Source organism: Protopterus annectens, chromosome 6.part0, assembly GCF_019279795.1.
Source record: "Protopterus annectens isolate FY-2018-M chromosome 6.part0, PAN1.0, whole genome shotgun sequence".
Classification (NCBI taxonomy): Eukaryota; Metazoa; Chordata; order Ceratodontiformes; family Protopteridae; genus Protopterus; species Protopterus annectens.
In genome coordinates this window covers 1,596,418,705-1,596,433,281 of record NC_056737.1, presented here as the reverse complement: position 1 = coordinate 1,596,433,281, position 14,577 = coordinate 1,596,418,705, and the positions used below count along the sequence as shown (strand labels likewise).

Genomic DNA, 14,577 nt, shown 5'->3' with positions numbered 1-14,577 from the left:
AGTAGTATAGACATACAAAATACAGATGGCTTTTTTTGCAATAATGCAAGTGTTTCTGAGAATTTGCATAACTATGCAAAACATTTAAATGATTTTGCTAATTCTTATCATTTGGATGATATTAATAATCAGATAGATTCAAAATCATTACCATACACCTTTTTTCTAACAGATACAAAACTTATTCAAAAATAGATAGGGTCTTTATTTCTAACCAGATGGTAACAGATTTAATTAATTCCAAAATCATTTCATGTCCTATATCTGATCATAATTCAATTGTTTTTGAATTCATGATAAAAAATACTCATAATGTTCAGATCAAAAGGATACCAGCATACTTAACTCAACTAAAAGACTATAAAGAATATATACTTTCAGAAGTAAAACATTTTTAGACATAAATAATACTCCTGAAGTCTCCATTGTCTATGTTTGGGATGCCTTAAAATCATATCTATATGGACAAAGTATCAGATGGTATAATAATAAAAGGAAATCTTGGGATAAGGAATTGTTAGATATTCAAAGTAAATTAGACTCTTATAAACATAATAATAAAGAAAATATTATGGACAAGAAAGTTATTGAAGAAATAAACAAACTAAATGAGAAATACAAAGAAATTTTAACTCATAAAGTTAAAATAACTTTAGAGAATACAAGTTTTGTCTTATTCAATAAGCCCCAAATACTTACATAGACTTAAAAATAAAACAAAAGGTTGAATAAACAAAACCATATCAAAGAAATCTTTTCTCTAAGGAAAAAGAAGAATGTTTCTAGTATACCAGAAATAGTAGATGAATTTAGAAATCACTTTCACAAAATTAACCATAATAACATTAACATGGAACCTAAAGATAAAATAAAGGAGTTTATAACCACAAACATGAATAAAAAGCTTAATAAACAACAGATTAAACTATTGGACAAAAGTATTTCATATACAGAGGTTATTACACAAATAAATAAGCTTAAATCAAACAAAGCACCGGGTAATGATGGTATTATACCAGAAATATATAAAATCCTTTCTAAAAGTACATATTCATTAATACATAAGGTTTTTATTTTGGCCCAAACTGAGTTAATAACCCCCCCATCTTGGCAATATACATTTATTTTGCCAATTTTAAAACCTAATAAAGATCCAACTAGATGTACTTCATATCGGCCCATTTCATTACTTAATGTTGATTATAAAATGTTTATGAGTATTTTTGCTGATAGATTGAAGACAATCATCCCCGGCATTATAGATATAGATCAGACAGGCTTCATTGTAAATAGAAATACTTTTGATAATATAAGAAGAACTTTAACATTAATTGATTTTGCAAATAGGAAAAAGAAAGATTTAACACTTATTAGTCTTGATATAAGTTCAGCATTTGATTCAGTAAGTTGGGACTATCTGTTTACCTTACTGAAGTGCACAAACTTCTCAGATGCATTTGTAAATCTAATTGAGCATTTATACAAAGGAACATTGGCTTATATTAAGGTAGGAATTAGAAGTTATGTACTCACCATAACGTTCCATCTGAGTAGGTGACTTCATTTGGATGCAACCTGTGGGTATCGGATCCGACCTCGGATCCGAGCATTTCAAAAGCTTAGGCCTAGCTCCCCTCTACCCATAACCCCTTGCCAAGCCCTGACTGACCTCAGATTGAGTTTGCCTATATAATACTGACTACAGTACCTGAACAAAGCATAAATACTCGCTGTATAAGGTCAGGGGATGGGAGGGATGGTTACATCAAATAGAAGTCACCTACTCAGATGGAACGTTATGGTGACATAACTTAACTTAAATCTGAAGTAGGCAGACTTCATTTGTCTGCAACCTGTGGACAGAGTCCCCAGCTACCTGAATCTTATGGAAGGATGTTCAAGGATGCTCTTCCCCTGAAACAACATCCACCTTATAATGAGAAATAAAGGTATGAGGTGAGGATATCATCCAATGACACACGGGACTTAAAGAGACTGCCCTAGTAGAATGAGCCTCTGAGGAGCAGGTCTACCTGAAGTGTCATAAGCCTGCAGAATACAATTAGCAATCCACCTCGATAGTGTGACTTTAGAAACTGCTTTACCCAAAGCAAATTTAGACAGCTGATCTGATTGCCTGTGACCAGCTGTTCTGTGAATGTAAAATCGTAATTGTCTATGAACATCCAAGGAATGCAATTTGTATTCTCCTTTGTTTGAGTACTTGGGAAAAACACAGGTAAGTTGATTGATTGGTTGATATTAGATTCTGAAGAGACTTTTGGAAGAAAAGATGGATTGGTCCTGAGGCACACCCTATCTGGAAAGAAGGAAAGGTGAGCCTGAAGTTCAGACACTCTTCTGGCTGAAGTGATAGCTACTAAGAAGGCAGTCTTCCAGGAAAGGTACTTCAGGTCAGTAGAAGCTGCAGGCTCGAACTAAAGATAGGTCCCAAGGTGGTACAATCTCTTTGACTGGAGGCCTCAACAAAACAATCCCTTTAAGAAAGGTTTTTCATGAGGGGAGCAGTCTCATGACCAATGTGATAATGAGAGATGGCTGCCAATTGTACCTTAATCGTGGAAGAACTTGCCCCTTGATGAAAGAGGTCTGTTAAAAATCCAGCACTGCCGACATAGGTGCTGAAAAGGATCCAAACTTTTCTGGACAATCTCTTCCATTTACTCCGATAAACCCACTAGGATGGCCTTGACGATACCGAGAGTCCTAATCAAGGATGGAACTGGAGCAGCAAGCTGTCCAATTTTCAGTGCATAGATTGGGGACGAAATTCCCAGAGGGTGGGAGATGAGATCGGGATCGGATCCAGAATCCAGGGTGGATTCACTTTGTGAGACCATACAAAGGGAACCAGGGTTGTGAAAAATCTTCTTCACTACCTGAGGATTGAGAGACCACTCATGAGGGAAAGAATGGTGCGACTGAGTTTGTCCCTCTCGACAAAGGTTGATGTACCAGACTACCGACATGTTGTCTGTCTGAATCATAATAGTCCCTGAAGGGAGAAGGTTGTGCAACGCTAGGAGCACAGCCCTCATTTCCAGGACATTTATATGCAACAAAGTCTCTGTGGGTCACTGTGGCTCATCAGACTGTTGAGAGAGGAACAGAGAGGGACCACTGAACCTGAAGGGTCAATTGAAGAAGGATAGCTGCTGTCGGAAATGGTTGCAGGACCGCTGCGACATGACACTTCAGGTTGGAAATTCTGTCTGGGGTGAGGAAGGCTCGCATTGACCTGGTGTTTAGCCTTCCTCCTATGAAATCTATAATTTGTGTGGGGTGCAGTAAAGATTTCTCCCAGCTGATAGTGATGCCCAGCCTTGGGGCTATCTGAAGAAGTAGTCCCTGGCTGAGCACAGAAGATGCCTTGATGAAAGACCTGTAATCCCTGAGCCTCAGGTGGGGGTGAACACCCTGGGGGCTGAGGTGAGACCAAAGGGAGGACCCTGAACTGATAATGACTGGCTCCCAGCTCCTTGAGGTCGATGGAGCACATCCAGTCTTTTCCTCAAGAGGGGAGTATAGATTGAAGGTTTCTTTGGCACTAAAAGAACCTGGAGTAAAACCCTGACCGGTTTGATCTAGCAGCTGTCCGATTTGGTGGTACATCTGGGAGGCTGCAGATCTGGGAACTTTGTACAGAATTGTATCACCTCTGGATATCGATCTGTTGTGATGGACTCCCAAGTTAGGGCCTATCAGAGAAAGGTTCTCTGGACCCAAAGTTTCTGAGGACTGGTTATCGTTGGGACTCATCTTCTTCTGTCCCTTTGGTTCTTGACAGCGCTTCTCGCTCTGGACCAATGAACAGTTTTGCCAAACAAGGCAGAACCATCAAAGGGGCATTCGCAGTCGCCTTGAAGGCTCCTGGGCTCTGCGAAATCACGCCAGGCCTGCCCCCCCCGCCTCATGATAGATGTGTTAGAAACTGCTCTAAGAGTATACCTGCTTGTCCTCACCCGACATGGACTCTGGGGGGAGATGCGTATAATTTAATCAATCGCATCCATGATGAGATGTGTTGCCATGTAGTTCCTCAGCGCTCTCAAAGAAAAACTGACTGAACTGAAAACTCGCGATCCATCGATCCATCGGCCTCCCTGCCGGAGGATGCCCTCTTAGTGGCTGCAGCCATCATCATGGCATCTACTGGAGGGCCTTTGCTCCAGTGAGTGGGTCCGCCCGGAGGGAAGGATCAGGGAGTCAGGGCGATTGGTGGAGGCTCAGCTGTGTCCGGTCCGGATCGCTCTGGTGGATGGGTCCACGGTCCACCAGGAGGGTCAGGACACCCCAAGAGAGAGAGGGGGCCCTCCCGCCTCCTCCAAGAACACAGACTGAGGCCTTGGGGCAGACCAATTTCCATAATGTCTCCAAATGGAGCGTCTTTCAGGGGTGACCTTGAGGCCCTTCATAATGTTCCAAGTCTGTGTGGAGTCCATGTGCCTCCTTTTGCACTTTCGCTCGAGGTTCTTTCTTGGGGCTGTCCGAGGTACTCTACTCTTCGCTGGATGATGTTCCAAGGAACTTGGGACATCGGACCCGGCTGGTGGGAGCCTGGCCCAACTGCAAGGGAGTGCGGGATGGAGCCCTCAACAGTGCCCTTTCCACTACGTCCGAAGGCGGGGCCAGCTTCTCTCTGAACCCGAGAGCCGCCCCCCCGGATCCGATGCGGATGATCGGAGCGGAGGGACCGTCGGATCCCGAGGACCGGTGTGCTCGACTGGAGACAGAGCAAAACACACCAGCTCCTCGATGATCCAACTCTGAGCACTACCATTTGCATTTGGGCCTGGATGAATTTCCTCATCATCCGTCATGTCTGCTTTCACTCATGGAGAAGGTAGATCGTCGTCGGGCCAGAGGGGGGGGGTGGAGCCGAGGAGGAGGAAGGCAGAGGCACAGGAGAGCTTGGATGGAGGCTCTCTCCTCCGGCATCTTGTCCCAGCCGGTGGAGGAGAGCCCACAGCTTGCTGCTTGTGTAGTAGGCAGAAGCGGCGGCGGTATCTGGAGGAGGGGCCCCAGCCAGCACCGACCTCCTCCGCTCCCTCAGCTCTCGGTTGACCCTGCACAAATGGTACAACCAGATGACAGGTGTTCAAGTGGCCATCCACTCTAGCCCTAACAGGCCTAAAACACAAACCACTCAAACTAAAAATAAAAGGTAGAGGAAGGAAAGCCTAACAGACACACTTCTATTTAAAATAATCAAAAAGGTTAAATTTTACAAAATTTTCCTGTCAGAAAACTTATCTGCACTAGGAGCTCAAGAAATCGTCGCACAACTGCGGCAGCAAAAAGAAATGAGGTCAGTCAGGGCTTGGCAAGGGTTATGGGTAGAGGGAGGGCTAGGAGGAGCTCTAAGCCTTTTTTTTGCGCCGGCTTGATCCGAGGTCAGATCCGATACCCACAGGTTGCAGACAAATGAAGTCTGCCTACTTCAGATCATATGTTTCACAAAAAATACCCATTTTTAAAGGTACAAAACAAGGATGTCCACTTTCTCCACTATTATTCACTTTAGTAATGGAGCCTTGGGCTAATTTGATCAGAAACAGTACTGACATGTTTTGAAACAGATGAAAATACAACATCCAAAATTCAACTTTTTGCAGATGATGTTCTAATTACATCAGCAGGATCTAATTCTTCTATGCAGTCTCTATTTGATAAAATGATGAATTTTAAAAGTATTTCTGGTTTAATATTCAATGAAGAAAAAACTAAAATACTACCTATATATACACGAAAAAATATTCTCATTAGTGATTTTACTAAATATGTACCCAATTCAGGTCAGATAACTTATTTAGGTATAATACTATCTAAAGATATTAAATCTATTATATATAATAATTATAATACCTGTTTTCTTAATATACAAAATCTTTTAATACCTGGAATAATATGTTTTTACTATGGAGGAGAGACTTACAATTATTAAAATGATAATATTCCCCAAGATTTTATACTTAATACAATCAATAATACTTCCACCTACAAAAATAATTATCAAGAAACTGAATACACTAATGTTAAATTTCCTATGGGCACCTAATAGACCTAGGATTGCATTAAAGAAACATACTAATAGCTGGTCTCAAGGGGTATTTATTTTCCAGACTTTAATTTATATACTATCTCTTCTATTGTAAAAGTTATAACTTTATTAATAGATCAGTCATATGTCGCAAAATGGAAAGATTATTGGGAGCTAATTAGTATGCACTTCATGAAAATCTCCTTAACACATAAAATATGATTGTAAATAACTCCATGTTATGGTTACTAAAGGAATTTTGTACTTCACCTATTACACCTAAACATATGGTTTGTTACCCATTAAATATTATTATTAGTTATCGTAACTTTATATTCATGCACCCTAAGTATAGGGAATGGAATTTTATTATATTCCTATAATGTATACTCAGGGTATGCTTTTGTCATCTACTTCTGAAGGAACTCATTTAGCTATAGATAATGATCTAAAGTACTGGTATCAGTTGATATCTGATAATAAAGTTAAAAATCTAGATTTCTTAAAACAAGAATTTGATCTAAGAGAAACTTGCTGGTTAGAGGTTCAGACCTTTAGACAACATCTCATTAATAAAATAGATCTTATGTCTATAACAGTTAAAGAATCTATTCCAACACTGATTGATTACTTGATATTAAATTTACAACATAAAGTTTCTGATAAAGGTAAACTTTCATACATACATAAAATTATCAGACAAGAAACTTTTACAGTGTAGATACATACTGGAATTATTTCACTTCTATTAATGGGGACCCACCAAATCAACAAGATAAACAATATATATTGGAATCTGCCTATAGAACTACGTCTTCCATTGTCTGGAGACTTTATACATGGAAATTTTACATAGATCTTTTTATACACCTTTGATGATGAATAAAATAAATAATAAAGATAATCTATGTAAGAGATGTAATGTAGAAATTAATGCTGACTGGGCTCATATGTTTTATGACTGTATAAAATTGAAAGAATACTGGAAGTCAATTAATTAATTTTTGCAGGCTCTTTTTACAGATAATTTCATTATTTCTAAATCTCTTATATTATTCAACACACCTGTACCTCAAAGTGTTAAAAAGGTTAAGCTTCCCTTGTTATGGTCTATTCTAGCAGTGGCTAGGAAAATAATAACCAGAAATTGGATTTCAGATACACCTCCTTCGTTCAATGAATTTAAAAATGTTATGAATATAGTGTGCCATATGGAAATAAACACAATTAGGTCAAGAACAACTAGAAAAACATCTTATTATATTGTATGGGATAATTTACAAAATTTGTTAAAAAAATCCTAATTTCAATAGCATGGTATTTTAGTTTAATTAATTGATCTGATTGTAGTGGATGTCTTTGTAAATACTTTAGTTGTTTTGTTGAATGTTATAATCATATCTATTTTTAATTACTTGTATAAAATTGTTATGATATTTCTCTTGTATGTTAAAACAATAAACCTGTTTTGAAAAAAAAAAAAAGAAAACGCTGGGAAGAAATTAACCATTGCCATACTCTTGGTGCCTCTTGACAAAGGGGGTATGATTTGGTTCCTCCTTGCTTGTTTATGGACCAGACTAAGGACATGTTGTCTGACTGGATTGCAATCGTTCCTAGTGGGAGAGAGTCCTGAAGTGCTTGCAACGCCAGAAGCACTACTCATCTCTAGAACACTGATGTGCAACTGAGCCTTGTATTCCCGCCATGTGCCTTGGACTGTTCTTCCCAGATAATGCCCCCCCCCAATCTGAGAAGCGTCTGTGGTCACCGTAGTGACAGGTCATTGTGGAACAAAGGATCTTCCGAGGGTAACATGATCGGACTGCAGCCACCATCGGAGATCTCTCTTGCATGAATTCGTTATCGTTATCTGATGGGACATAGGAAGTTCCTGAAGAGACCATTGAGCAAACAGAAGCCACTGAAGGATTATCATGTGCATCCTGATTAGAGGGACAAGAGTTATGGTTGACGCCATGGTTCCAAGAAGTGTTAGGACTACTTTTGCTTTTACTTTGCTCCTGGGAAGAATGTCGACTATTTGCTGTCTGAGGACAGAGACTCTGTCAAGCGGAGGGCGAGCCATCATAGAAGAGGTGTCTAGATCTGCACCAATAAATATAATATACTAACAAGGCAGATTTTTGAAAATTCACTGTTATGCCCAACTGAGTACAAAGTTCCAGTGTAGTGTCCCTGGCCTGTAGAAGTAGATACTTGGTGGTGGCAGTTAGGAGACAGTTGTCCAGCAAGTTGGTCAAATCCCTCTGAAAATGTGTAAAATGTGCTGGATAGCTCAGCACCCAGACAGCAAAGATCACAGATGCATAAACCCTGACCAAACCTGCCCAACACCTTGGACTCCCTGTTGGGGGGATGGACAGTGGAGATCTCCTTGGCAAGCTCCTTTCTGATGGCAGCCACTGCCACCACCATAATATCTACCACAGGACCCTTGGTCCAAAAAGGTCAAAAGTAGAAAGGAGTAAAATGTATGTTAATACTGCCCGCAAAAAGGAAACAAACAGAAAAAGCACTTAACTGACACCAAAAGCACTAAGCCTAGAGGTCTGCATCCGAAGCAGTCGAGTGGCAAAAGTGATCTGAGGTAATTCAGTACAAGCAGGAGGATTATGGGTAAGAAAGAGCTTAAGCCTTGCATCCAAAGTATTAGAGTGGCCAAAGAAGAATCTGACTGGATCCGAAGTATCCATTTGTTGAGGATGTACAGAAAAGGAAACACTGGATCCACTCATTCAATCTTTGTACCTATCAGAACAATCCAGTAGGTGTTAAACCGAGCCACCGTCATATTATTCCAGTTACATGGAATAAACTGTGGTGTCCAAACTTCTTGATTACTGCCCCCTGTGGAGAGCAGCTTTCTCGATTAATGCCCCCTTTTCATTCATGACCTCTGTCAAACAGCAATGGTAAGTTTAACAGCAGTAATATGGCAGTGAGTTGTAGCAACGATTTACAGTAATGATAGCAAAAGATTAATTCAAGTATTTATAGAATGCATTACAGAAAAGCCACACATTTTGTAGTCTGAGTTTATTAGTGGATTGCTGTATTTCAGATTTTCAGTCATGTACCATCTTTCTACTCTGAAGTTACTTTAACAGATATTGGCATCACACTCGGTAATTTGTGCTGTGCTTGAAGCTGTAACATTCAGTTTTTATACAATTTCAACACACAAAGTTTTCAGTACAGTCAAATGACAGTATCTGAAGCAATGATTAGATGGAATTTTGCAAGAAGTATGACAGTTATTGCAATTAAAGTCAGGCACAGTCAGCTATTAATAGTCAAAGCAGAAGCCCAATCAAGGTTTTAATTCAAACAGTTAATGAAAGCAAAGTGGAAAAAATATTTTAGTCATGACAGTTAAAATAGACAGGTATAATTAGCGGGCTGTATTAGGTAGTTGTGAAAAACTGTATTAAGGATGGGGAGCATAGAACAATGCTGTGCACAACAGACAAACGTGGAAAGTCAAGTTACTGTGGGAAATTAAATGCATTAAACCTGTTCATGGCAATCACAGTTCTACCAAAGACATTCATGACAAATAGGGGGATAACAACAAACTTATACATCCACAGACATTACACCGATCAGGCTGATCTACTATATGTAATCACTTTATGATGGCCTGTTGGAAGATTTCTCAGCAACTCATGTTGAAGGACTGATTTACTCTCTTCCAAATGACATATACTGAACAGGCAACCACTTACCTACTAACATAAAGGGGGCTTAGCCCTCCATGCTCCCTTGTAGTTTTTATTGTGGGTTTCAAAAGGTGAAAATCTATTCAGAAGAATCAGACAGAGAATAAGAGCTGAAATAACAAATGCCAAGGAGTAACAGATGAACTGTATTACTGTACAGTTGTGTGTAAAACAAGTACCTCACAATTGTACAATATTTCTTCATTTAAATCCTCATACTTGAATTCTTAACAGAATACTAAGCTATGTATCTAGCAAAGGGGTGCAATGTTTGCAAAAAAAAAAAAATATGTTTTCTGTGCATCTTCTGATTTATTGGTAGCTGTGTTATTTGTTCATTAATCACAAAGTTCATAGGTTTGGGAGAACTGCCATAAGGGAAGCAGATGAACTGGAAATGCAAGATGAAAGGAAGCTCTGTAAGACTTTCCAAAATAAAAATCAGGTCCTAGTCAGGAAGAACTGGTCCCTTTATGAAAAGAAGAACTGGAAAAATATTCAGAAAAGCTCATTAGGAAAACTTTTACAGCTAGTCAAGAAGCTAGTGTAGGCTTCTCAAGGAAACCAAGAATATAAAGCTAAATAATAAATTTCACAGAAAAGTATAAACCCTCACATTTAATAAATAGGAAAGAGGATCCAGAATGACCAGAATGTGACTCGTAGTGAGCTTTCTATCTTCTTGTAAATTTTTTATTTACTTTTAATACAAAAAAAAGAAGTTATGTACTCACCATAACGTTCCACCTGTGTTGTCCATCTTCATTTATCCTCAGCATATGGTTCAGTTCCAAGCATCAGAACCTACTCGGCAGTTACATCTCGCAAAAGCCCAAAACTCTCGAGCTTGACCCTTACCCACAACGTTCCTCTCCTATTTACCTCAGATTGAGTTTGCTGAAAACAGAATGAAAAACCCCAAAAGCCTTCATAGAGATCATATCTGGCACATTATAAGAATAACAATAAGTAATATATGTCCATTATCCATTCCACCAAAAACTTCAAGGGTAGGGGGACGGAGGAAGGGGAGTCGAGGATAAATGAAAATGGACAACAAAGATGGAATGTTATGGGTGAGTATTAAACTCCTTTATCTGATGCTGTCAATTTTCATTTTATCCTCGACATATGGAACAGAGTTCCCAGCTATCTTAGACCTTGGGAAGACTCAACGAAGGATATTCCTGAGCACCATAGAACCAAATGATGCTCTTCCTCTGCAGACCAGATCCAGTTTTTAATGGGTTATAAAGGTATGAGGAGAAGACCAAGACTAAAGCATCATCCACAGAAGCCCTACATTGAAAAACTACTGAAGTAGCTACAGCTCTTGTAGAATGTGCCTTTGCTGGCCTAGGAAAATGACTTATTTTTCTTAAAGATTAGCGGTCCCAACCACTGGGCCGTGGATCACTTGGTACCAGGCCACTAGGCACGGGGTGAAATGAAAAAATGAATGTGTGCATGAGTGTGTGTGTGTCTGTCTGCATGTGTGTGTGTGTGTGTGTGTGTGTGTGTGTGTGTGTGTGTGTGTGTGTGAGAGAAAGAAGAAGAGACTGTGTGTATGACAGAGTGAGCTCGATCGAGCAGTTATATTACAGCTCTTTTGCAGTTTAGCGAGTGTAAAAAGTCAAGGAAACTGAAAAAAGTGTGCGTGTATGTTTCAGTCTGCGTGTGTGAGTGAATGCGTGCATAAAAGTAGAAGAATCCATGTGTGTGTGTGTGTGTGTGTGTGTGTGTGTGTGTGTGTTTCAGTCTGCATGAAAGAAAGAGACGTGTGTGAGAGAGAAAGAGATTGAGAAAGAGTGAGAACGATCTTGTGTGAGAGTGAATGCATGCATGTGTGTGTGTGCGTGTGTGAGAATGCCTGCATGAATGCAAAACAGACTGTGTGTGTGACAGACAGAGAAAGAGTGAGAGTGATCCCTGGCAGCAACAGCAATGAGGTTTGTGCACCTCTTGACCATACCACAATAAATCAACCATACCACTCAATCTCTGCAACAATACCTCTGGACTGTACATACCTCTTAACCTCTTAGATCAAGAAATCTGGACAAAGGCCCAAAAATAGGGACACTTAAGTAATGCTGTTACAAACTTAGAAAGTAGATTGATACAGGTTTTCCATTAGCATGTATTTTTCTGAAGGGTATGACGTATGAGACTTAATTGTCATTATTTTCTGACTTCAAACCTCAATGATCTGCCAGTGATTTGCCAGAAAAACAATTTTATGAGAAACCAACCAAAAATATGAGGCAAAAATCTGGACATTTTGAGAATATTTATACAGTTGAGAGGTATGCTGGACACAGCCAAACAATAGGGACAGATTTTAAATATTACTCTTATAAAATTAAAGTCAATAAGATTGCCATTTGGTTTACGTACCTCTCAACCATAGTATATCAATGTTATGCTGTTACGCAGAACACCACTTTTTTTTTTTTTTTTTTGTAATTACTGCCAACTGTCAGCCTCCCTGTTGAACAAATGTCAAATAAATAAATAAACATGCACTTTATTATGTGCACAATGGCTGGTCCATGGAAAATTGTCTTAAATTAAACCAGTCCTTGGGACAAAAAAGGTTGGAGACCACTGTGACAGATGAAAGAATACATTCTTTGAGCAATCTGGCTAGTGTCACTTTGCTCACTGGTTGGCCAAGTCTTGTAGATGAAAATGACACCACAGCTGGTTGGATTTCGACAAATCCTTAGTTCTGTGCAGATATAAATGTATTTGTCTGTGTAAATCTTATAAATGTAAGCAGTATTCACCTTTGTTTGCAAAGTTGGGAAAAACTACTGGGAAATTAACAGTCTGATTAATGTTGGTCTCTGATACTACCTTAGGCAAAAAGGAAGAATTGGCTCTTAAGAAAACTCGATTTTAGTGGAAAATCAGGTAAGGAGGTTTTTACATAAGGCTTGCATTTCTGAAATTCTTCTGGCAGAAGTTATTGCCACTAGAAATATATTTTTTCAGAATAAAAATTTCAGATCGCATTCCGCTGATAGTTCAAAGGGAGAAAAAGGAAAGCAGCTGGAAGAGATGGCCCAATGTCACAAGGGGATAGGGTTTGGTTTCTTCCTGTTTGTCGACGTACCAAACCACAGACATATTGTCCATTTGAAATGCAACTGTTCCCAGCAGAAGAGCAGTCTGAAAGGCTTGCAAAGCTAAAAGCACTACCCTTACCTCCAGTACATTGATATGCAAGTTGACCTCTGTAGGGGACTAACTGCCTTGGACAGTCTTGTCCAGATAATGCCCCCACTCCATCTGGGAGGTGTTCGTGGTCACTATGGCTTGCGGTTGTAAAGGGACAAAGGGACAGCCTAGAAGAATGTCTTCAGAAAGCATCCACCAAGCTAAATATTTTCTGCAACAATTGGTGATCAAAATCAGGTCCAACATGGGTTAGTGCAACATTGACCATTGACGCTAGCAAGTATCCTCATGTGATAATCTTGCCAAGGGAACTACAGTTATAACTGCAGCCATGGAGCCCAGTGCTTGAAGGACTAGATGAGCGGTTACTTTTTTGTTGTTGACTCCTTTCTGTATCTGAATTCTGAGTTCCTGTAAATTCACAGGGGGAAGAGAAGCTATGGAAGTTTGAGTATTTAGCAGGGCTCCTATCAACTCTAAGTTCTGAGTTGGGGTCAATTTTGATTTCTCATAATCTGCAGTTATTCTCAGATAAGAACAAATGTGAAGTGCATGGTCTCTTGCTTCTATCAACTGATGCCAGGTCAGAGTGGTAATGTGCCAGTTGTCCAGATACGGAAACACTTGGAATGTCTACAGTCCCAAGTGAGCTGCTGCTACTGCCATGTATTTGGTGTGGGCTGTGGTGAAACCAAACAGCAGAACTCTGAACTGATAGTGACTGGTTCTGTGCTGGAAGCGGAGGAAAGTTCTGGATCGTTTGGCCATTTTTATATGATAATACACATCCTGAAGATCTATTGAGCACACCCAAAAATGGAAGAATGGACTGTACCATGACTATCCGGAATTTGGTCTGACGAACTGATTTTTTCAGTACATTTAGATCCGAAATTGGTCTCCAGTCCCCTGTCTTTTTTGGCACTAAAAAGAATCTTGAGTAAATTCCGGACTCTATCTGGTCTGGTGGGATTTCTTGGATGACTCTTTTTCTAGCAGTTTTTGGATTTCTAAAACTGCTTGTTCCCTCTGACTGGGTGGAACCTCAGGGATTTTCTTGCATACAGGAAGAGGAAAGGAAAAGGGAATTATATAGCCACTGGATATAATTCTCTGCACCCAAGCATCCGATGTTATTTATAGCCAGGCATTTCGGGGCAGGGGATAAGCATTCACTAACTGCCTCCAGAGGAAGACAATCAGGCCTCCTTTCAGGAGCGCTGGTAGGAGTTACCAGAGAAAGAATCCCTGAAACACTGACTTGTGCGGGCCACCTCTGCTGTCCAGGTGGCATCTTCCATTACAGTTCCCCCCTCTGCCCCTGGGGGAACTTCCTCTACGTGTGTCCTGAAAAGGCCCTTAGGACTTCTTAAACCACATTTTCCCACTGCTTCTCTGATTTCTAGAGAATGGTCGTTGAGGAGTGGAAAAATGTATGCCCACAGAAAAAAGGGTCTTTCCATCTTTCTCGCATCTGGATAGTTTCTCTAACTTTTGGGCCAAACAGGGATGATTTGTCAAAGGGTGCATTGACGAATTAAGACTTAGATGGCTCTGAAAAGTCACACAGGCACATCCAGGCATGTTTCT

The 14,577-nt window shown here is 39.9% G+C and overlaps 1 protein-coding gene across 2 annotated transcripts in view; it reads right to left on the bottom strand.

Moving 5' to 3' along the window:
- USP40 (ubiquitin specific peptidase 40) overlaps positions 1-14,577 on the bottom strand; it is a 3,368,940-nt gene that overhangs the window by 2,338,468 nt on the left and 1,015,895 nt on the right. The gene's annotated exons all lie outside the window — the stretch shown is intronic.